Source organism: Equus caballus, chromosome 22 (assembly GCF_041296265.1).
Source record: "Equus caballus isolate H_3958 breed thoroughbred chromosome 22, TB-T2T, whole genome shotgun sequence".
In the NCBI taxonomy this organism is placed as follows: domain Eukaryota; kingdom Metazoa; phylum Chordata; class Mammalia; order Perissodactyla; family Equidae; genus Equus; species Equus caballus.
Genome location: NC_091705.1, coordinates 46,658,940 through 46,682,591, shown reverse-complemented (window position 1 = coordinate 46,682,591; position 23,652 = coordinate 46,658,940). Strand labels below are relative to the sequence as shown.

Genomic DNA, 23,652 nt, shown 5'->3' with positions numbered 1-23,652 from the left:
TTTCCAAGAGAAGTCAGAATTCTGGATTCGATGTGTTTTGTTTTGTTTTGGTTTTTTGCTAAGGAAGATTAGCCCTGAGCTAATACCTGTTGCCAGTCTCCCTCTATTTTATATGTGGGTCGCCACCACAGCATGGCTGACTGACAGGTGGTGTAGGTCTGCACCCAGGATCCAAACCCACAAACCCGGGCTACCGAAGTAGAGCACGTCGAACTTAACCACTAGACCACAGGGCCGGCCCCCATGTATTTTTAAACACTGATAACAAATTAATTTTCGAACAACAGCACTGTGCTGACCTCCGTCCCTGTGGTCCGAATGTGCTGTGGAGAGGCCTCTTGTGACCCCTTGTTAATCAAGAAGCTCAGTGTGCCCACTATGATGGCGAGACTTCAGCCTTCGCTCTTCTGCTGAAGCAAAGTTTCTTTTAAAAAATACTGTTAAAAAACTATTTATGGGAGAGGAAACTTGTTCCTGCAAAGTAATTTGGTAGTATCTTAAAAAATGAAATATATAATTATAAAACATGCATGCTCCAGCAATAGCTCTTTGGGAAACTGAGCAACTGATGCACCGTAAGTTGTGGGAGGAGAACAATAGCAATCAACAGGAATGTCCATGAACAGGGGAAGGGCTGAATAAATCGTTATGGTACAGCTATCCTGCGGGATTTTATGGCATTATTAACCTATCTAGAATATAGGCTCTAGGCCTATATATATAACTCTAGGTTATATAACTTTTATATATCTTTATACATATATATCTATCTATATATATCTTATATATCTTTTATGTAACTCTAGGTTATATAAAAGATATATAAGAAGAAAAGAGTTGCAGATTCCTACATATAGTATGATTTATTTGTGTGAAAAAACAAAAACAATAACAATAGCATAAAGTGTCTGTCCATATTTGTATGTATGTGGACAAGGGTGCAGAAGGAAAGTCAACCTAGTTCTGGCAGCCTCGAGGGGCCATGAGGCAGGGAATTGCCAAGCTTTTCTTGGACACGTCGATGTTGCTTTCTTTGTTGCCACAGGCTTGGTATTGCTTTATTAGTTTGAAAGAAAAATAAGAGACAAATAATGACATTGGCTCTAAAATTCAGATTGAAAATAATGAGGAGAAGCCCTAGAGCACACCCGAGCATGCTCGTGCGAAGCAGTGGTCAGGCCGGCTCAGTCAGAACATGCTGCTGCTGAGGGAGGGGAATCCTCACGCCCTGGTAACATAAGTTTAGTTTCTCACCCAGAGAAAAGTTGAGAGACTCACAAAAGGAAGAGAAAAATATATTTTTCCACCTCTAACCAAATCTGGAATATTTCTGTACTAACCTCACTTTTTTAAAATTTTGCCTCTACTGAGCAATCATTTTCCAATCTCTTTTTTCAGAAACCACTTTTCTCCGTGGTTCGCATTTCTCTTCTCTTTCTTTGATGAAAGGCAATCAGTTTGAGAACACTTCACTTACCATTTTCTCCCAAAAAACATATTTAATGGGCAAGTATGCTTAAAATCTTTTGGTAAGATGAAACTTTAATCATGCTCAGACAATAAGTGAATGCACCCTGAATAAAGAGAGGACAAATTGTGAGGAAAAAGAAAAACTAAGTGAAGAACAAAAAAATCACTAATATTATTTGAATTATTTAGTGCCAAAACTGAATCAAGAGAACCTACTTTATGGATCATTACCTTCAAACTTTTAACTCTAAATGAAAATTGTAGAGAAAAAAGTTCAGGCTTTGGAATATAATTGATGTGTTTAAGCAATTGGCTCATCATTTCTTAAGATTTACATCCTGGAGAAGGAGGTGTTATCCTGTTTCAGCAATTCTGTAAGCAATATTACTTAACTAATGGCTTTAGGAAAAGAATATCTCCCCATTAATTCTGACAGGAAAAATAATGGTACAGAGCCATTAGCTCTAGTCAGAGAAGCGGGGAGGGAGTTCACGGAAGAGGGAACCCTGGAGTTCAGGCTGCCATTTTGTTTCTCTTAGGAAAACATTATGAGGTGATTTGTGACAGAGAGAGCAGGGTACGAGCAACACCAAGCTCGTCTCCCCAGCCGCACCTCTCCCAGTCCACTCGTGGCCGACCAACAGAAGCTTAAAGGCTAAAAAGAAAAAAGAAATTCTAATCCACTTAATTTCAGAGAATTACATCACCATGCTCACATAATATTCAGCTGTCCTACCTCTTCAGCACGATTAGGTAAACCTTTTATCTCACAAAGTACCTGTCAGAGATGTTCTCTTTACCTTTCTATTTTTTCAATGAAAGACAGCTGCTTTGATAATGTTAGCCCCAGAGGAATTTTCCCTAAACTGTGTGAGTGAAAAAAAAAATCCAGTTAAAATATTTCAGTCACTTAAAAGCTTAGCTATGTACAGAATTCAAAAGAAGAGATTCCAGTGAGAAAGTAAATGAGACAAGAAGGAAGAAAGGATAGAAGAGTCCTCCTCACCCTGGAATTAAAAAAGGGTTTATTGTTAATGCTTTAAGAAGCTTAATTGTACCTAGCTGATGTCGTGTACAGGTGGCTGAAGAGAAGAAAATGAGGACATAATTATACAATGATTGGTATTGTGGGAAACGCCACAAAGGAGATGGGTTATGAATCATACCACAAGGACAACTAATCTGGCTCGAGTCAGAAGTGACCAGCCTGAGAAATCACTAAAATTGTCACCTCACAAAACTGTCCAAGGAGAGCCGATATGATGAAGTCTCAACCCAGTTCTTCAGAGAAAACACAGTTGAAAGACCCATCAGAAGGACAGAAAAACACGTATATCAAAATCTCACTACGTGCCAGAGTATTTCTTTCTCCTAATGCAATTTTCTGAAAGTTTCTCTCTTAGTATATTATCTCAGAAACGACTTTTCTTAGTGGCACGCATTTCCTTTCTATTTCTTTGATGAAAGGCGATCAATTTAAGATTTGCCTCTCAGAGAATTTTTTTTTCCTCTGAAAGATGTTTAGTAGAAAGTGATGTTTAAAATCAATCTTTAAGTTAAAAGTTTGTGCCCAGACCATAAGCAGGTACCTAAAATGGAGAGAGCATTATGCGGACAGGAGGTGAAAGGGAAAAAAAATATAATTATTGAAAATACCATTTGAAATCAATAATGCCAAGACTGAAATCAAGAGTATCTACTCTTTGAATTATTATTTTCAATGTTTTTCATTACTAAATGAGTCTGTAAAAGACAGTTCATTTCTCAAAATATAATTGAGGTATTTGAGAGAGCTCATTTTTCCTCAAGATTTGTATCCTTAAAAAGACGAAATTGATCCATTTCAAGGATAATAGCTGGGAAGAAAGCTCTTGCCTTTTCTCCTTAATTATTCCTGATAAGGGAAAAAACAGACTAATTTCAAACAGGAAGCAAAGGCAAGAAAGAGAATACTGGAGTTGGTCTCATCAATTTTGGTTTTCCGATCAACTTAGGAAAGAGAACATTCCAGGTCCAGCCTCTGTGAAACGATCAATGTTAGGGAGAACGCGGCTCTCCCCTCCAACCCAAACTACAGACTAGGAAAACTCAGTTTGACAAGAAAACCAGGAAAAGGGGATGAGGAAACACTGTCCTGTTTTCACGGCGAGTTCAGATCTTCTATCCTGTGTGGTACTTGGGTATTTTCTTTTTTACCTCAGAACACCTGCCACCAAAGTTCCCTTTGGCTTTCTTGAGGAAAGGCAAGCGTTTCGAAAGCTGAAAACTTTCTCCCACTCAGATGTTTCTTTTAAACAACGTTAGTGGGAAAGCCAGTTTAAAATATTTCAGTAACGTCAAATCTTGTACACACACAGAATTCAATAGCATTTTTCTTACATATCATTTAGGAGCAAGAGGACTGAGATAAAGGGAAAAGAATAAAGGTGGCCCCAAAATACTCTTTAAAAACTTTCATACCAAAATTTACTCGAGAATGTATGCTTTCTGGCTTATTTTATAAGTGTGGTTTTCTTCATAATAAGAGAAACACGGCTGGGTGGACTATGCCGTAATTGAAATACTTTCATCTGGGCTTCGTCTTTTCTCAAGATTTCTAGCTCAAAAGAAAGTGTGCTTCTGTAACCGTCATCCTGAGGCAACGCGACTCAACGAGTGTTTTTTGAGCAAAACCCTCTCCGTGGTTTCTATGGATCCAGATAGAAAATAAGGGAGGATGGTCATGAGTTCTTTCCGACCGAAGCAGGGAATAAAATATCAAGAGCTGGCTCTGCCCTGCTGGTGGAGACCTCAGAGACTTGAACTTCAAGGCGATGAGTAACTCGGAAGCTGAGACGCGGCAACAAAGGGGAGAAGAGGAAGAACAGGAAAAGGGACCAAATTCTTACAGAATTCAATGAAGCCACTCTTTTGTCCTCATGCCAGCTTTAGAAATCCTGTCTTTTATGATGTGAAACTTGAATTACAGGACTTTTTTTTTTTTTTTTTTTTACCTCAAAAACTATCTCCTAGCCTCAGAGCAGCACCCTTTATCTTCCTCTAAATTGAATCAGTCCGATAAAACGCACCGGAAATTTTAAAGTTCAGTTACATACACAACCAAAAGCTTACCTGAAAATACAGGCAAGACCACCAATGCCATATCACGGAAAGAATACTGCACCAGAAATAATTTTTAATCCTACCAAACTAAGAAATCTGATTTTTACATTTTTTTTTTAGAACAGCAACTGACATATTGGGACCATCTAGAAAGTCCACACTTTGAGGCATTTAAAAAATCTTTACATCTTTCCTGAAGATTTCTACACTACCATCGGTGAGAAGAATCTGTTTTGCAGTTCCAAAGCAATACAGGAAAAGAAATCCACGATCTGACAGAAAATGGGAGGGGCCCCTTAACTCTCGTCTGGAAAAGTGTAAACATCAGACACCCAGAAAATTCCACCTGAAGAAAGGGTGGAGAAGGAAGAGGGAGATGAATCTTGAGGAGGATACACAATTATGCACAAATTATATCCAGAAGCTGAGGGGTTGTGGAAAGAACAGAATTTAAAATATGCAAACCTTACAAGAGGGAGAGAAGAGAATTTTCAGAAACTCTTGCCTTCAAGCAGTTCCTGGTATCATCCCTGGGGGTGGTCTTGGGCAGGGTTTGGGTTGGGGGCATTGGCGCACCTTACCACACAGCTCTCTGCTCGGTTTCTTGAATTTTCTTGAATGAAAGACAGCTAGTTCAATAAGATTACCGCTCTGAAATTTTCTCCCAAGAGAAGTCACAGGGTCTGTTTTAAAAGTGTGCAGAAAGAAATGATAACTAAATCAAGTAGATAAACCCGCGGTCCAATAAGAGAGATTAAAGGAGGGGAAAAAACTGAACCTTAAGCAGTTGTCATCGAAAATTTATTCAGGAAATCTTTTCGACTTATCTTTAAAAATATGTTATTACTAAATTCAAATCAGAAAAGGAATACACAGCTTAGATTATTATGGAGTAAACTAACATAATGGCTTTGAAATAAAGTACTTTACACTGTTTCTGTGAATGCTGACAGAAAAATAATGAGAAAATTGCATGAACATCCATCAAAGAATGAGGGCTGGAAGCACTGAGAGTGGGTTCTGGGAGGCTTTCTCTCTCAGACCCCTCATGAAAATCAAAAAAAGTCAGTGTGGAGAAAGCAGAAGAAAAACATGAAGTGGCCTTGAACCTCGAAGGATGCTGGCACACGGAAAGAGAAAACCCGCGGCGGCCTGCCAGGGCGGGAAATAACAATAATTATAATATCCCACACGCTTTCTATCACTTCAAGGAGTTTCCAACTTCTCTATGCAAAAGCAACCCTCAAAACTTCTACTTTGAGAAATTATTAGTCTATTTTACCTCAAATATTTCTCTCATACAGAGGAAACAAGGCTATCCATTTTCCTTGCAGAATATCCTCCAATCCTTATTCACCGTGAGCGACTGCCAAGTACACTTCATTGTTAGGAAGGTGCTCTCAGGGACAGAAATCCATAGCCAGCCTCTAATAAATACAAGGGGGAGAGGACGAGAGGAGATGAAATAGCATGCGGTAGATGATAAAATTTAAAATAGGTTTTAGAGTAGAAATGTACATAAGATCGCAGCTCCACTGATTACGGTGTCTGAGTGCATTTTCTGAGCAGAGTGGTACTGATGCTTTCTCCCTCACGAATTTCAAAGAGAAGAGAAAATTAACCCCTTTCTTTCCATAGTTTAGCTTTGAAAAGAAAGACAGTGACGGTGGCCTTTCTTCATTGGTGAAATAGTGGGGGAAGGCCCTGGAGCATCCCCACCCCCTCCCACCCAGCTCTCCTCTGGCCGAGGCGCCCCGCTGAGAGGCTTCAGGCAGAGACACAAAGAGAAGTGAAGAAACAGAGAGAGAGAGATCAAAATGGACTGATTACAGGGGATATTGGGGGGTCCCGGTGCCCAGGCCACGGGAACAAGCCTCCACCCCTCTTAAGAGGTAATCACTTAAGAGTCTAAATAGCAGACAGCCCAGAATCAACCAAACTGGAAGAAGGGCCCAAGGCAGACTGGGCTGGCCTGAGCGGGAACCCCAAACCTCATCAGGATCAGAAGTGAAATCCAATGTGAAAGAAAGTTCAGGGTATGGTTCCAATCACATGGAGTCCTCCAGGGACCCCAGGAGGTCTATGCCAGAAGGCTGGTCGGAGGGCCTTAGCGAGGGGTTCCCAGATAAAATGTGGATGCCTGAAATTTGAATTTCAGGTCAACAATGAATTATTTTTAGCATAAGTATATCTCATGCAATGTTTGTGGTGTACTTATGGTAAAAAAAATATACTCTTTGTTTATCTGAAATTCAGCTTTAACTAGGTGCCCTGTGTTTTCATTTGCTAACTGTGGCCATCCTGCTTTAGGGCGTAGGGAAAGGCAGAGCTGGCGGCGGACTAGCTTTGCTCAGACAAGTCTGACTGAAGATGCTGGGCTGGGCTCCAGGTGCTGCACGCTGTGAATCCAGGGATGGCCGTGGCATCTGGATTGATCTGGGATGAGCAATTATTATCAATACAGACATCTCCTTAATTTTGATGGAGAAATAACATATAGGGGCTCCAAAAAAACCCAGAAGTCAAACCTACAGGCAAAAGGCAAAGCAGAGACAGATGTGGAGAGAGAGAGCCAGCATCCCACAGCCCTTCTACCGTTTTTAAGAATGTTTTATCACCACCATGAAAAAACAACCTTCAAAAAGTCTATTTTGAAAAATTATTAGTCTCTATGATCTCATAATTATTTCTGCCATTCCCATGTATACACAGCCCTGAGGCTATGCATTTTCCTCCCCAAATGGCCCCCTGACCCATACCCACTAGGAAAGACCATCGAGTCCAGTTAATTGTTATGAAGGTTTTTTCTGGGTGAGAGACCTTAGTTAGCTTCGGATAGCCACAGTGGGGGAAGGCTGACGATGAGAAGAGCGTCAGCGGCAGGGGGTAGATGATGCGCTGAAAAGGTGCATTATGCAGAGAAGCATTCTAGGGGCCTCAGCACAGCGGCCACACTCCAGCAATGCAGGTTGGGACACATTTTCTAGATGAGAGTTTTGTTATGCTCATAACTTCTCCTTCAAGTATTTTAAAGCGAGGGGGGAAAGGAGAGGAAAAGAATAAACCCCTTTTCTTCTCTTTTTAAGCCAAAGGGAAAAAGAGGGCAAACTTCGGCTTTTTATTGTTAAACTTGTCAATGGCATGTACTTCAGAAAAGGGCAAGAGTTGACATTTTTTCCAGCAGAAACATCTCTTCTCGTTCTCCTGTGGGCAAAGGGCTCTTAGAAAGGCCCCCCATCCAGAGGGGAGGACTCAGCCTCCAGGACAGGGCTCTCTGAAGGGACAAATCAAGCAGCCCCGCAAGACGCTTGTGCACCCCTTTCCCCTCCTGCACGTGGAGAGGAGAGAGAAGCAAGCAGAAGGACGAATGGAACGGCTGGCCCAGCCAGCTGGAAGGGCTGGAGGCAGACAGACACACTCACTTGGCTGTCTGTTGCGTGGTTACAGATTGTCAGAAAAAGGTACAGCCACTTCATGAAAACATCTGGATTTTGGAGGCATCTTGGACAGGTCCAGAAGGCGGAATAAATTTACAAGGACCGTAAATGGACCGAGGAGGCCACAATATGGAAAACAAAAGATTGACGGATGTTCAGGCTGAAAAATCGGTATCCCATCTCCTGCCTGTCAGTTCACGACACTTTTAACCCCACCACGCAGATCAGCCTTCACAACTTCTATTTGAAAAACTGTTAGTCTATTTACCCCAGAAATATTTATTTCTCTACCATATATGAGAACCCAAGGTGACCCATTTTTCTCATTGAACATGGCCCTACCCTGCTACCGTGGACTCATGGGAGAGAACCGGACATGTGCTCCATTATCCTGAAGGTCCTCGGAGGCAGAGAAGGCTACGCCCACCTGCTCATAAACTCAGGGAGAGGAGATGCGAGTCGATGAAATAGTATGAGGTAAATAACAAAATCGAAAATAGGTTTCATTATGGAAATGTACAATGTACCCTATGATTCTTTATTTTTTTCCTGGTAACATCACTCCTCCCATTAGAAGTTCTGGGTATATTTTCTCAGCGAGGATTCTAATGCAGTTCATATGAAGTATTTTCAAGGAAAATAAAAGTGATTTGCTTTTTCAATAATGTTTTGGTTCCAGTAAAGACTATGGTGAACTTGGGCTCATGGAACAGCTCCAGGTTACATTCATTTCAGAAATACTAATTACGTCAAGCCTCGCAGAAGACGTGAACGGGCAGTGGAGAGAGACCCTTCAGGGCAGGGGGCAGAGTTTGCCACAAGGAAACCTCAGGAGAAAAGGGAAACGGGAGGGAGGTTCTGGATACTTCTGGTAGAGAGAAAAGGGATTCCTGTGGGTAAAAAGGCTAATGACGGGAGTAGTTCTCAGGAAGGAACCCAAAATCCCACAGTGGAACCAAAATGACCAGACGGAGGAAAAGTAGTGAGAATGGAGGGTTCATCTGGGTTGTTTTCTCTTTCATTCCTTTCTAGAAGGTGGAGGCAGGCTGGCGGAGGTGTTGGAGATGTGCGTGCACGTGTGTGCATGTGCGTGCATGTGCACACACACACACACACTTCACATCACTTCGTCAACGGTGGACACACGATGAGCGCAGGCGCCAGTTTTGATCCTGAGGAAAATTGGGAAGAACCTGAGAGAGTTCCTCAAGGTGTCCTCCCCATTCGGGCCATGTTTTCGGGACAAGGCAGAGGAACGACAGATGAAACCCTCACCAGACCACAGCCCCCAGAGGGGCACCCGCTATTCCATGTCTGTTGAACTGGACCTACTCTGGACGGGGCAGAGGCATCGATGGCAACTCGTTTGCTCTTCTTCCTCTAAAATTATCATTTTTGAAAGGCTTGGCTTTGGTAGCGTTCAAATTCTTGGCTATTGCCTGGTGAGACTGGGATTTTGTATTTATTTCTTTGTGTTGTTTTGGGCTCTCTAATTGTCCAGTGTGGAAACAGGGGCAGCTGAGTTCCTCCTAGTTCTGGTGAGACCGCCTGTGTCCTTGCTGCTCGAATGTCCCCCTCTACAAGAGAGGCCCAAAGGCAAACAATGGGCGCGGACCCTTGGCCAAAATGGTGGCTTTGTGAGGCATGAGGCCAATCGTCGTGGGGCTCATTCATCTGCCATTGCCCGGTGCCCGGTGAGATGGGAAGTCGACAGACAGCGAGTCCTGTACCTCAGAGCTGTAGAGAAAACCTCACCTCCATGCAGAGGCCGTGTGACCTTCGGGAGGTCCCTCCCTCTCTGTGCCTCAGTGTCCTGGTCTGTGCAATGGGAGGAACCCTAGCACTTCCTGCAGGGCTGGTTGAGGGAATTCAATGAGTTGACACCACAAGCACCAAACTCAGGATCTGGAAGACAGTGCTCCACAAATGTGGGGCTGTTATTCCTGTTATTAGCACTACCTTTATCATCATCACTGTGCGTTGGGGTCTTATTCATCTATTTGTGGTTTATGGCCCATCTCCCCTCAACTGGAACATCTCTCCATGAGTGAGGGGACCTGGTCTGTCTTGATGATCAGTTTTTCCAGCACCTGAAACACTGTGAGTAGCATACAATGGGTGCTCAATGAATACTGCTGAGTGAACTTACTGAGTGAACACTAGTCTGACTCCAAAACTCGTACCCTACGCTGCTTTCCCACTTCATCCCTCAAAATCGCAAATATAATCCCTGCCCAGAGAGCTCCCACTTTGACGTGACTGCAGATCCTGTCACAGTCCTGGGGAGGATCGTGAAAGAGTTAACCAAGCGTCTGGCATCTTGGGGGTCTCAGGGCAGAGCCAGACCGCAGGGAGGACTCACAGTTGGATGGGCTTTACAGAAAAATCTCCTTTTCTGATTAATTCACAGCAGTCCTTCCCTCCCCCCCCCCCCCACGAGTGAGATCAATAACGATTTGACTTTGCTCCACTATCCTCACTGATTATAATCATATTTAAAAACCCTGATGGTTTTTTTAAACTCCAGTTAATGTCAATTTGCATTCATCAAGGGAGTTTTTTTTTTTTTCTTTAAAGAGGTAGTTCTCTTTAAAGGCTAAAAATGAATTTTGAAGGTAAGAGGTCCTATGTCTGAAGGTAATTTGAAGAAGAAGATTAAAGCTGGCCATGGTTTTCAGCCCTGTCCGCAGGGAGCCTTGCGGTGACGGGAAGCGCAGCATCGGGGTTACAAGCCAGCTCCCGCTCCTGTGTCCCATAGAGTGAATCTCCTCTTGGTGCCATAGGATATGAATTTTCTTCTAAGGGATATCGGTGTATCCACGAGCTCTCCCCGGGTGATCAGTGTGGGTACTGGAAAGGAACAGCACGACACACAGGAACAATGGCCTCTCAGGCAGTTATGACAGTCTCACGCCTTGTTCTGTGTAAATAATAGCAAGGTGTTGTTACTACTGTTATTACTGTAGCTCACCATATAATTTGAGCTTTCTTCAGTGGGCGACAGTGGAAAAGCAGCAGTGACTGAATGGAAGCGGCAAGGACAAAACCAGCTACCACTAGGTGCAGTGCCCGGAATTATTCGGAAAAAGGAGGAAATCTTGTTCCTTGTTTTAAAGTTGGGGCGGGGGGCACGTGCAAAGGGGTTCAAAACAGAAGCATTTGAAAGTGGGAGAACTTAGGAAAGAAATGCTCATCCCCAGGCTTGTAAACATCCACATGGGTGTTTAGTAACAAGACTCCTGAAGTGGTGTCACTTGCTTCCTGCAGACAAACAAACAAAAATGTGTTTTTCTCTAACTAGAACCTCAAAGTTCTATCTGTAATTTTTGGTTAACTTGACTTTTTACGGTGCTAAGGAGACAATAAAGAATAAGATTTTACTACATCCTGAAGAGGCTCATAGTCAAGACGCGAAGGGGGATCTTAGCATATAAACAGCACCCGGAAAATGGCATTACTCGCATGAATATTAACTGAAATTTTTCTTTATAAGGAAAAAGATGTTGTGCTTTCACCCTGTCTCTATCTCTAGCCCGTGTGGCAGAGCGCATGAGTGGCCTCCCTACTTCTGATCCTTTTTCTTAGCAGTAAGAACTCACTTTCCAGCTGGAGTATACTGCTGCTCTGCTAAAAACTCTATTTCTCAGTTTTTCTTGCAGCCAAGTATGACCAGGTAACTAAGTTCTGGCCAAAGAGATGTGAGAGGACGTGATACATGCAATTTCCAAGGCTGGCCCTTAAAAGGAGGGTGGGTACCCTCTCCTTCCTCTTTTCACCTTACTATCGGCTGGAATGCAGACCTATAGGCAGGAGCTGGAACAGCCATCCTAGGCCACAAAAAAGGAAGACCTATGGTGAGGAGAGCAGAGTAGGCACCTGGATCCCCACCACGTGGAGCCACCATACCAGACCAGACTACTTAAACCCAATGGTTATTTGTGAGAGAAACAAACTTTATGTATCTTTCTTAATTCATTGTTATTTTCAGCCTTTATGAGAGCAATCAAAGCTTTATCATACTTAATACCATGGTGATGAGAAATATTATAGTGCAAGAGTCTAAACTTTAGCCCAGCTCCTAAACCTTGGCTGTCCCCATACAACCTTGATGGATTTGCCATGTCTGCTGACCTCCAAGTATTAAGCCTGCGCCATTTTGTAATATCTGCAAATTATTTGGACCAGGGACCAGCAAACTACAGCCTGCAGAGCAAACGTGGCCCTCTTCTGATCTTTATAAATATAAAAGTTTTATCGAAACACAGCCAGCCCATTGATTTACCTGTTTCTGGGGCTGCTTGCCCCCTACGACATCAGAACTGAGGAAGTGCGACAAGGACTGTATGGCCAGGAAAGCCAAAAAAATTTACAATCTGGCCTTTTACAGAGAGTTTGCCGACTCCTGATCTACACTATTAATTACATAAAAATGTTTAACTCCCTTTTTCACTTAAATTTATTAATTACATAAAAATGTTTTAACTCCCTTTTTCACCTAAATAAGATTATTTTAAAAAATAAACTTACTGCCTCGGATGGAACACTGATATCACTTGCTGTGAGTTGCTTATCCATCATCATTCTCTTTCTTTCTTATCAGCGGAACCCCAAAGATCTTTAGTGCTCCTCCAGGACATTCCTCTCCCAGACTCCCCGCAGCCAGGGGTGGCCTTATGCCCCAGCCCTAGACAAGGAGATATAAGTAGGATTGCTGGAAGCCCTCCAGAAGGCTTTGTAAAGGCATACCCCTGGGGGCCTTGGGCCTTTTCCCTGCCTGGAATGCAATCATGATGCCTGGAGAGGCTGCAGCGACCATGCCACCCACCAAATAAAGGCACAGAGTGGGGACAGTGGGGTAGGAAAACAGAAGGATCCTGGGTCACTCGTTAGCTCCTTGGCCAGTTGCCCTAGCCCAGACTGCCTTTCTCTGGTCTATTTGTTATATGAAAAAATGACCCACTTTTTTTTAAGAGCTCCTGGCAAATGTGTTCTAAACTGCTTCACATGCCTTAAACAGAAGATATAGTTGACTGATTGCAAAAACAAACAAACAAACAGCCTCAATTATTCACCATTCCACATGTCTAAATCTTTTGCAATGTGATTTTTAAGGTTTCCCATCAGGAGGCGGAGTCATCTCCCCAACCCTGAATCTGAGCTGATCTTGTGACTCTCCTTGGCCAGTAGAACGTAACAGAAGTCATGTTGTGCCAGTTCCAAACCTAGGAGTTCTGTGCTCTCTCTCTCTCTGAACCCATAAGAGGAGACATATTCTTCATTCACCCCCATTCCCCTTGCTGGCAGCCAACCAACTTCCATGCATGTGAGTGAGGCCATCCTAGACCAGCCAGTCCCTGCCAATCTGCCAGTAGTTCCCCCAGCCGACCCTGTAGATACATGAGCAAACCCAAGAAGATCATCTGAGCCTGGTTCAAGTCGGCAGAATGCCCAGCCAACCCAAAGAATCTACCAAGATGAAGCTAGCTAATGCTGTACAGCAAATATATGTAAGGTTGCCTTTGATATGAGATATATGCATATATTTATCATGATTAATATGTATATTTTTTTGAGAATTAAAATTCTTTCAGAATATTTGTTTATAAATCACAGAGGTAAGCAAACTACACTTTGGGGCTTCCAATTATAACTAGTGAGGTTTGGAATGACCTGGGTCCAGGATCAGGCTGCCTAGATTTGTAGTACTTGCTCGTGTGTACCCTCCAATCAGTCACTCAACCCCTCTATGTCTATATCCTCATAAACAGAATGAATATAATTATAGCATTTACATTTCTGTCAAAAAGCTTAAGGGAGATGATAAAATGGCTCAGAATAGTGGGTAGTTCATGGTAAGTACCCCACTGACATTAGCTAAGATTCTTCTTATTATTATTCTTATTAGATAACATAAGATATTACAAACAAATTATAATAATGCTGAGCAATTAATAGAACAGAAGTTTAAGAATAAATATGTTCATAATAAAGAAGGTTAAAATGAGTGACTGTTTAAAACAATGCATGAGAAACTACAGTAGTCCCAAATATCCCCATATAATTGGATCATTATTTAGATATTGGGCCTTTTTCTACCTATGTTTGTACTAAAATAAAGAAGGCATTCATTCTCCATGTCCTCCCAAATTTCATTTTATTTTCAGAACGTCCCATCTGAGTCAAGCAAGGCCAGTTGGTCCCATTTCAGCCCCCTTGCTGATCACTCAGAAGATGTGTTATGCTAAGGACTACATATGCCTGAGTGTAAGAGAGGTTTTCCTCCCAAAATTTATCCCTCAGAAAATGACTCACCTTATAATGAAATCCTTACAAGTCATCGCATTTTGTAGGGAACTCTCCCATTACTTCATTTTGAATTACAAAATACTGTTTAGGAAGACACACATTAGCCTGAAACAATGCCAATCAATGCTACTTTGAGTCACTCACGGGTATCACCTGACAGAAATGATTTGAAAAAGATGATGGGAGGAGGGACCTTTAACACAAATTTAGTCATCTTTCCTTGGCACTTGGGACACAATTATAAGCATTGGATGCTGTTGTAAACAAGACTCTTTGAAGACTGCTTCGAAAAGCAAAACAGCACGTTTATTTGGTGGAAATTGCGAATAGACACCTATCTGAGAAATGAAAGCGGCTGTTCTAATGTTATGTAAATGGATGCTTATGGCTACGGATACATTTCTATGATAGTATTGTACTCAGAGCCTAAAAGTACTAAATCTCAAAGAGCTGGGATGAAAGTGAAGATGCTGTGCTCTGAAAACTCTATTAGATGACTCAAACAAGGGGCTCTACTGACGACAAAGGCTGTGTCAGAGATGCATGCTACAAGTTCAGCCACAAGGGCTTCGCGAAATGTGAGCAGAAACACACTATCACTAAACTGATATTTTATGTTGACATGTGATTTAAAGGGGAATATGCAACTAGATTAATACATTAAATATTGTAAGTAGAAATTTACCTACTTCATCTGTATCTTCATGTTATATTCAGGTTGGTTCAAAAACATTTTTTGATCTTTGTGTTGAGAAAATAGAAGACAGCCTTATATTGAGACTTAAGTGGTAAGTAGCTGCATTTCATGGTTTATAGATGATTGGTATCCTGGGTTCTTGTGTAAGTCATTTACTGGGGGGTTGCTCCTGGGAGAAACTTTCAGGGAGTGGGGGAAATGGGAAGAAGTTAGACAAAATTGTGATTTCTGGAGAAGTCTAGCTTCTGCCTGAGCCCGCGGGGAGCTCTACAGTGTGAACTGCATCACAAATTTATCCCACCCAGAGGCAAAGGGCTGGGTGGTCACATGCCCCCATCAGTCAGTCAGTGGCTGTGGCCACCCCCAGTGTCTGCATGTATGTTGAGGGCAAAGTGGTTCCCATCAGCCAAGAGCAGCGCTTTGGAGAAGAGTACGGACAAGAGACGGAAGCAGCAACACTCTCAACAGCTAGGACGTGGTGGGGCGGGGGATGCCTGGCCCGAAAAGAGATCTGGGCGGGGCACCAGCACCATCCACCACAACCATTAACGCGTAGCACACAGCACATGGAAGGTAACTACTGCACAATCTTTGATCTCCTTTACCTAGGAAGCAAGAGGAGGCTGTGTGCCGCTCCTCCACCTTGCTTCTCCTCCAGAGAACATCCCTTCCCAATATAAACTGGCTGGCTCACCAACAGCACCACCTCCCATCTCCAGGGTGGGCATAGTCTACTCATCTGGACAAAGAGAAAGCTCCAGGCTAGGCATATGACCCAAACCTCAGTAAATTAGTCAATACTTGCACTTCAGTTAGAAAGCTCTCTTCCTACCACAGAGACGAAGTGGGTAGGATGTAAACTGAGGTCACAGGGGCCACCACATGCCTAGGGATGAAGGCCACCCAGAGGAAAGCCAACTCAGATAGGAAGAGGGATGAACAGAGCCCTGGTGACATTATTTGAGTCCCTGGACCCAGCCAGGGCTTTTAATTACATGAGCAAACAAACTCTCCTTTGTGCTTAAACCTTTATGAGTTGGATTTTGGTCCCTTGCTACCAAAAATTCTAACCATACCAAAACATTCTCCCGACTCTCACAGACATTTCTTACTTTCCTTGTGCCCCAGAGGATGAGATGGGCGAGTATGATGGATACCTGCTGGCCCTCACCCGCTTCCTAACCATATTAAAGCTAGGATTAAGGACTTACCTAATGTTGCCTAGTGACAGACTTAAAATTCAAACCTTGATTGCCTGCCTCCAGCCCCTAGAAAACCATCTAATATGTCTGCTTATGAGACACCCTCATGACTTTGATGAAAGAAGCCAGTCTCTTCTATACAGAGGCATTTCTAACAGACATTGATTAATCTAGTTTCCCATTCTTCTCAACAAAATAATAGAGAAATCATCATTTTCCTCCTTATCTAACTACACAAGTGACTGCTTCATGACTCCTCAAATTTATTGAGTAGCAAAACTGGAAACAAAGAAGAAATATGTCCTGTGTCCTCAGAAGCATCGAAAGCCTTGAGCTGTCAGGACCAAAGCACGTCTTACTAAAACCAGCCGTGGAAAATCCAAGAGCAGCTGGGGAAGGTAAACACAAGATCAAAAAGAACCCCTTCTCCCGCAAGGAGACTTCCCGAGTTAACCAGGTTAAGTGGCCGTTCTTCACTTTAAGGCAGAATTACTTTAAACTCACTAAAAATGTTCCCCATTTCTTATTTTTTTAAAAAAAGAAATTTATGCATTGAATCTATAATGAAATGCTGCTTAAATGAACCCAAATTAATTGAAATTAAACATGACATAGAATGCAAAAGGTAAAGCAGACAGAGATGAATAAGTGAAAAATGAAGAGCCTTCCCGCTCCACTTAGCAGCACCCTGCTACCCTACAAAGTGAAAAGGGGGGAAAGCGTACCGGCCCACAAAGAAGTTTTAAATGGAAAATAATTGTTTTCACATTAAAACATACAAAACGAATTTTTCTTGAACCACTAACGTGTGGATTTTAAAAAATCAATAACATATTATCTTTAATCCATTTGAACGAAGATAAAGGGGAATGCAGGTCTGGCTCTCAGAAGCCTTCACTATACTGCTCTGCAGCATCACTATAGGATGTAACTCCTGTTGCTGTTTGCTCGATTAAACTTGGAGAAGCTTTAAGGTCTCAACATTTTAGGAGACGGGAGCTCAGCGAAATGTGTTTGATTTGCCCTTCAAGAAACCGTGTCAAGGGCACCGTAGATGCTCAGTAAAGAGCCCTGAGTGCAGGGATGACTGAGTGAATGAAACCACCTCGCCCAGGGCTGGACCATGTGCAAACAGCAGTCAGACTGATCAAAGCAATGGGGCAATAAGAGTAGATGAGTTCCTCCCTCCCCTCCCCATTCTTCCTGGCAGCCTGTAACATAAAGGTCTCAAACAACCTGACTATATTTGGGGCCCAGATTTGTGTGTGTGTGTGTGTGTGTGTGTGTGTGTGTGTGTCTTTGAATGGGAAGTCATTACCATCATGTAAAAACTGGGAGATTTTGCTTAATGGAAAATTCTGGGTCCCTGCTTCTCTATAGAGATGGATTAGGAACAATGAGCTGGCATGCTCATCATACAGGATGCTGCTAAGCAGTATTTTAAATTATTTATGATATAAATGGTATCTCAACAGCCCTACAAATGGATATTGCTATTATCACCTCCATGTTATGAATTGGGAAACTGAGGCACAGAGGAGCTAAGACACGTTCCCAAGACCACACAATTCCGGGTGATAGAGCTCAGCCTGGAACCAGAGCATCTCCGTCTTCAAGCCGGTCCTCTAGATGCTGTACCACTGCTGCCTCTGCTGGGCAGGCTACTGCAGGCTCTGTCCTCTCTGACTTCTCTATTCTAGAACATTTGCTTTTTAATACTTTTACATGTGCTTTTTAAATACATGGCCAGTTCTGAAGGAGAACCAGTGTGTCTCCAAGTTGGAGAGGATACAAAAATCTCACATACTCGGGTCGGAGATCTTTAGAAGTCCTGTTCAGTGTGCAAAGACTGGGAGCCTGTGTTTGCAGCAGATCCCGGATTCTGCATCACGTGCGTCAGGACAGGGAGCCCCAAAAAGGTCCTCCAGCACCGTTTAGTCCTTTCTTCCTTTCACCCCTATCTTCTCATCCTTCTCCTTTCTTCCCCTCTGCTTCCCTCTTGTTCTCAGTTGGGGCTTCTGCCTCTTCTCTTTCAAAGATCATTATTATTCTTGCACATCTGGGTGGTATTTATGTGAGTGCAATACATTAAAAAAAACTACGTAAAACTACATCAAAAAGCTGGGGTCGCCTGCGTGCTGAGACGATGGCAAGGGTCGCTTTTCAGCAGGGGTCTTGCCTATTTCAAAAAGCATCAGGCTCTTGTATCAAAACTCGCCTCTCTTTTCCTTTGGCTGCAACCGTGCACATCAGTTCAGCCACCTGAACACCTAAGAAGACAAAATAAATTCGCGCCGAGGGGGTCCCCTGGTATTCAGAGCAGGTCCCCCAGTGCACAGCCCCCCCACCCCAAGTGAAGTGAGGTCCGGGGCTTGCCCACACACACACACCTGGGCGAGATTGGGGCCCCGAAGGGCAAGAAGCGAAGGTGGAACTGCGACGGGCGGTTGCGGCGGCAGAAGCGAGCCTGTGTCTCGCGCACGGACGCTAGGGGGCTCCCTTGAAGTTCGCAAGACGATTTCGCATCAAATAAAAAGTCGTGCTTGGCTTCTTCCGGCTAATAAATTCACAGGGCTTGTTTTTTAACCCCCACCAGAGGTTAAAATAGTTTCATAAAAAGTTTTGGTAAATTCATGGGTAACTTTTGAGGTTATGTGAGGTTTTGTCAAAAAAAAAAAGAAAGAAAGAAAGAGAAGAAAAAAACAGAGCGTTTCTTTCTGCGCAACTAAGACCAGAGTCACGAAGCCCGTGAGGGCGGATGGGAGGGGGGCTTGGGGCTTTCATGTTCCTTCTAGAAAGGGCCACCCAGAGATGGGGGTCTCAAGACCCTCTAATGCCCATCAGTGGGGGGCGCGGGGCCCCCGGAGACCGCGCCGCTCAGCCTGCCCCGGGCTCAGCCTGCCGAGCTGCCTGCAGCCAGACCCTGCCCGGCAAGGGCTGCCTCCCTCCACAGGCTTCTTGATTTTTCCGGGGCTCCCACCCGCAGTCCGGGGCGAGCACTGGTCAGGGGCTTTCGCACTTCCTGGCAGGTAGTCAGGAATAAAGCAAAAGTTCCAGTCCCTGAGTAGGGGTTAAAAGAACAAGAACTTTATGGGATTGATAAGAAAGAAGACGAGAGGAGGCAGAAGGAAAACAGCGCGGTTGAGGGAGGGGGCGTCGCGCGTTAACTATGATTCAGAGACTCAAAAGCACCGAGTTCGTTTTTCAATCTGCCTTTAGCTAGGGGAAAAAAATAAGGAAATTATAGAAAATTGAGAAACAAACATCTCCGAGAGTGCTTTGCACCCGGGGGTGCTTAATGAACACTTAATAATTTCAAATGCTAGTACTTAGAAAAATGGCTTTTGTCCATTCCCCGCACGCCAGGTGCCTCGTAGCAAAAGGGAGAGCTGAAAATGACTGAAAATGATCACTAATGTCTGCGTGGAGGGGGAACAAAAATTACTTTTTCATGTCTTTGGAAGTTAAGGAAACAACGCAAGCCAAAATTTTGAGAGTTTTAGCAAAGGAAAAACCTTGGAATTAAATTTGCATTTCTTCTCCTCAATGTCTGAACTTGGGCAAAACTCCTAATCAGGACAGAGAAAGGCCACGGCACCCCTGCCCCCACCCCACAGGGCCATATTGAAAATTAGGTGAGGAAAAACATTCGAAGGAAACTCTCCAAATGCTGGAGCAGGAAGCAATGCTGTTGTTGGAGCAGATTCTCCATGCTCCCTGCCAGCATCCAACAAGGGGTAAAGGCCAGTGTGAAGGCATTTATTCAGAGGGAAAGCAGCGTCCCTAAGCAGAGCCCCTGGTTGCCAGGGAGGCCTGAGGTGGAGTGGGGCTGGCTGTGGAGGCTTGTTCAGATCCCTTTGTCTTGTCTACTTTCGGGGCCAGTTTCATGGCAGCAGGGAGAGGGCTGTCTGTATCTGTGCCCTCCAAGTTAAAGCGCCCCCGATAGCCTCCCAAATACCAAGTAACTCCTCATCTGAATGTCACTGTTCGTTGACTCGTTCCTTTGGCTTGCAGATGTCCACTCCAGACCTGGGGTGGAAATTTAGCCCAAGGCCCCAGTGCGGGTCATGATAGCCACCACATCTGCAGAGTCCTTCACAGTTCACACAGCACCTTCCACTCACCCTTCATGCAACTGGAGCTGTCAACAGTCTCAGAGGAGATGAGTGGGGTATTCCTAGACTGGCTTCGTGGGATTTTCAAGGGCCAGGTTAAGTGAACCTGTGTAGTTAAACACCTCTGAAAACTATAGACTCGGAAACTGCACCCCCATTTTACAGATGAGCATCTGGAGGCAAAGAGAAGTAATGACTCTTGCTCAAGGAAGTGGCAGGAGGAAAAGTCAGGATTCAAACAAAGTCTTCTGAATCCAAAACGAAAGTTCTTGCCCTGCATCCTTCTTAGCCTCACAGCAGACTGAGAGAGGGAGCTGGAATAGCTGGCTTTCCATGGTCTATCGTAGGAAAGAGCTGGGGTAGATGGTTCAGAAGGCGTTGAGGTGTCTGGCATAAGAAGGCACTTGTAAAAATAAATACAATAAAAACAGAAGTGTTCTCAAATGCTAGACAGACGTTCAAACCTAAGCTCGCTCTGTTCACAAGGGAGATGACTAAAGGGTTAACTAGGCAGTTGTTAAGGACATGCTAGCATCCAAAAAAGACTTTCTCCATGATGGAATCAAGGGGCTTAAAAGGAAATTGAGAAGAGAATGACTTTCTCATTATGACTCAATGTATTTTAACATTGATCTATGTATCATTGAAAGTTATTTCTCCTCTAGGCTCACCATTGATACCATTCTGCCTCATCTTGCCACTAACACTTTAGTTAGAATTAATCCTAAAGATTAATGTCTCTAAAAGTAAAAAGGCTTTGCCCCTCCTTGAAGACCAGGTACCAGATGGAGGTGGGAGGGGAAAGACCCAACAAAGTAAGTTTTCATAATTTTGTACCCCACCTGTAATTCTGTTGAGTACCATACCTCAAATCACCACTTCTCATCCTGCCTTAACCTCTGATTCCGTTTTGCTACCAGCACTTCACCTAGAAAATTCTAGAACAAGACCCAGGCTCCTTTTGTGGACTCTGCTGAGAAGGGGCTTTCCCAACTCAAAGGTAAGAAGGATTTTTAGGAAGTCCTTCAAAAGCAGAACAGTCTCCATTCCAGGTTTGGGATGGAAGGTATGCACTTCTCTTTTTTTTTTTTTTTTTTAATTTTTAACTTAAACAAGCATTTGTTCTTCAAATACCCATGTTTCAACCTATCTTTAAATGACTGTATTGTCCGGCCCTCCCACCTCCCCAATGGAACCAACCGTGGGTACACTGGTGATTTTTGTCTTCCCACCTTCTGTTGGTACAAAAATCAGAATTCAGAACGTGTCACTCTGTTTCTACAGGAATCTATTAGTGATTGCCAAGGGAAACACTTAGCATTTTAGATAAATAAGTAAATAGTAGTTAAGTGCTGTGTGTCTCCATTTCCAGCAGTTTAGTGTGTATGGCAAAGAGTCTTTATGATCCAAGGAGGGAAAAAGGAATGATAAAGAGTGACAGACTTCAGGCCCCCCGCGTGCCGGCATCACTCCCTTGTGCAGTGGGGGCCCGGACAGAGGGGCCTTTGGGATGGGCGTCGGAAGCACGGCCCCCTCATGGTTATGTTCCTGTTTATGCTAGCCCACTCTCCCTTCTCCGCTCCAGCCGGCCTTGTCAGGATCCCTCATTTGGAAGCTTAATCATATCAGCGAGCTTACCGCATTGCATTTGTAATGACTTGTTTACCAGTCTGTGCCGGCTCCCTCTGCCAGACTGGGCTCTCCCTAAGGACAAGGGCCGTGTCGTGTTCTTATTTGCCTCTCTTCCTGCTCCCACACACTGCCTGGCACAGAGCAGGCCCCGGTAATAGCATGTGGACCTCAAGCTGTGAGACTCTAATCTATTTCCCAAAGGTGTCTCGGTCCACCAACCAGTCCCCAAGCTCCTTCAGAAGAAGGCTCCTGCCATCTTCTGCTTCTCTCCTCTCCAAGGGCATGAGGGGGCTCAACTGCTCACAAACGCTTGCTGAATTGCATTAAACTATGAGTAAAGGGGGTCTAGGGACCTGTGGTTCTTACCTGCCTGGCCCCCCTTCTTTTGGGAAACCACCTTTTCTTTACTCTTAATGGCTGTAGCAGAGGTGGCCCCAACCCATTCCTCCATATGAGGACAGATGCATGACCCAGACTGGGCCACTCAAATCCCCAGTGATTGGTTTAGGAGAGACACATGGTCCCAACCAGGCCAACAAGATTCAGTTTGGGGACTCGGGTTGTGAAAAGGAGTCAAGCCAAAGTGAGTGTGGACAGGCCGGGCAGGTACCCGAGGAGCTGACTGTGATGACCCAGAAGAAAGAGGAGCCAAGAGAATGAGAGAAATTGAGTCCTGGTGACATCATTGTTGCCTCTGGATTCAGCCAAGCCTGAAGCCATTGTCTGTATTACATTTAATAATGAATTGTTTTGTCCAGGTCTGTTTAAATTGAGTCTCTTTTCCTCACATCCTAAAGAGTCCTTCCTAACACAGGCATACAGAATTTAAATCTCTACCTCCAGTAGCAACATTTCAGAGTAAGAGAACCAGGGGATAACAAAAGCTTGCAGAGAGAACCAGGGCTGTGGTACCAGCGGCCGCAGCCCTGTGAACCTTCTCATTTTATTCCAGGAGTCTGGACTGTGGCCCCAAATCCCACACTAAACCAGGAACGGCTGAGAAATTCATCTCCCTGGCTTCTGCTTATAATGAGGAACGAAGACGCTGCACAGCCATGGCCTGTTTGCTCTGTCGAGCTCCCAGGCGGCCTCGGCTTTCTGGGAGGGAGTGAGTAACACTTAGGGCTCAGCCGCCTGCAAATCAATTAATCTCTTCTGCAAATTGCTAACCGGGTGTAATGAATTGGCTGGGCACAGAGGAAGTCCTGCGTGGCTTTGTGTCCTTCGCAGTGACGGAGCAGACTGAGACATTGTGCCTCAGCTGAGGAACAAATCTATTAATATTTGCAGAGAACATCAGATTGTACCCAGAGGACTTAAACTTTGGTCAAGAGAAACTCACTTCTCTGTGATTTAAAAAAACAGTCTTCTCATCAGTCCATGTTTTTTTCCACTGACAATCCCCTCCTTCCGCATGGCCTGTCTGGGCTGTGGATCCCCCAGTGGGATGCAAGGGGGCACGGAAAGGCCCTCCTGCCCACGGGCATCAAAGGTAGCCTCTTCTACCCACCCTAGGGATTGATAAAAAAGTTTGATAAGGTCAAAGAAAGAAGAGCTGCTCTAATATGGTAGCGGTGGGAATGTAAATTGGGAAGCAATTTGGAAATATCTATTAAAAATGTGCGACATAACACTCAAAGACCCAGCAACTCGTCTTCTCGGGCCTTCCCTGAGAATCCCTCTGCTTGGGC

The 23,652-nt window shown here is 44.0% G+C and overlaps 1 protein-coding gene across 4 annotated transcripts in view; it reads right to left on the bottom strand.

The window, feature by feature from the left end:
• Positions 1-23,652, bottom strand: part of ZNF831 (zinc finger protein 831) — a 106,647-nt gene that overhangs the window by 10,579 nt on the left and 72,416 nt on the right. Inside the window, exons 5-6 of one of the 4 annotated variants that reach the window (XR_002802984.2) lie at positions 5,855-5,999; positions 4,463-5,255 (exon numbers count right to left, since the gene is read on the bottom strand). The exons of 2 other annotated variants lie outside the window; for them this stretch is intronic. The gene's annotated coding sequence lies outside the window, so the exon portion shown is untranslated. Of the gene's footprint in view, positions 1-4,462; positions 5,256-5,854; positions 6,000-23,652 lie in introns of those variants that run through there. One more of the 4 variants, XR_011430871.1, reaches the window with a different exon arrangement.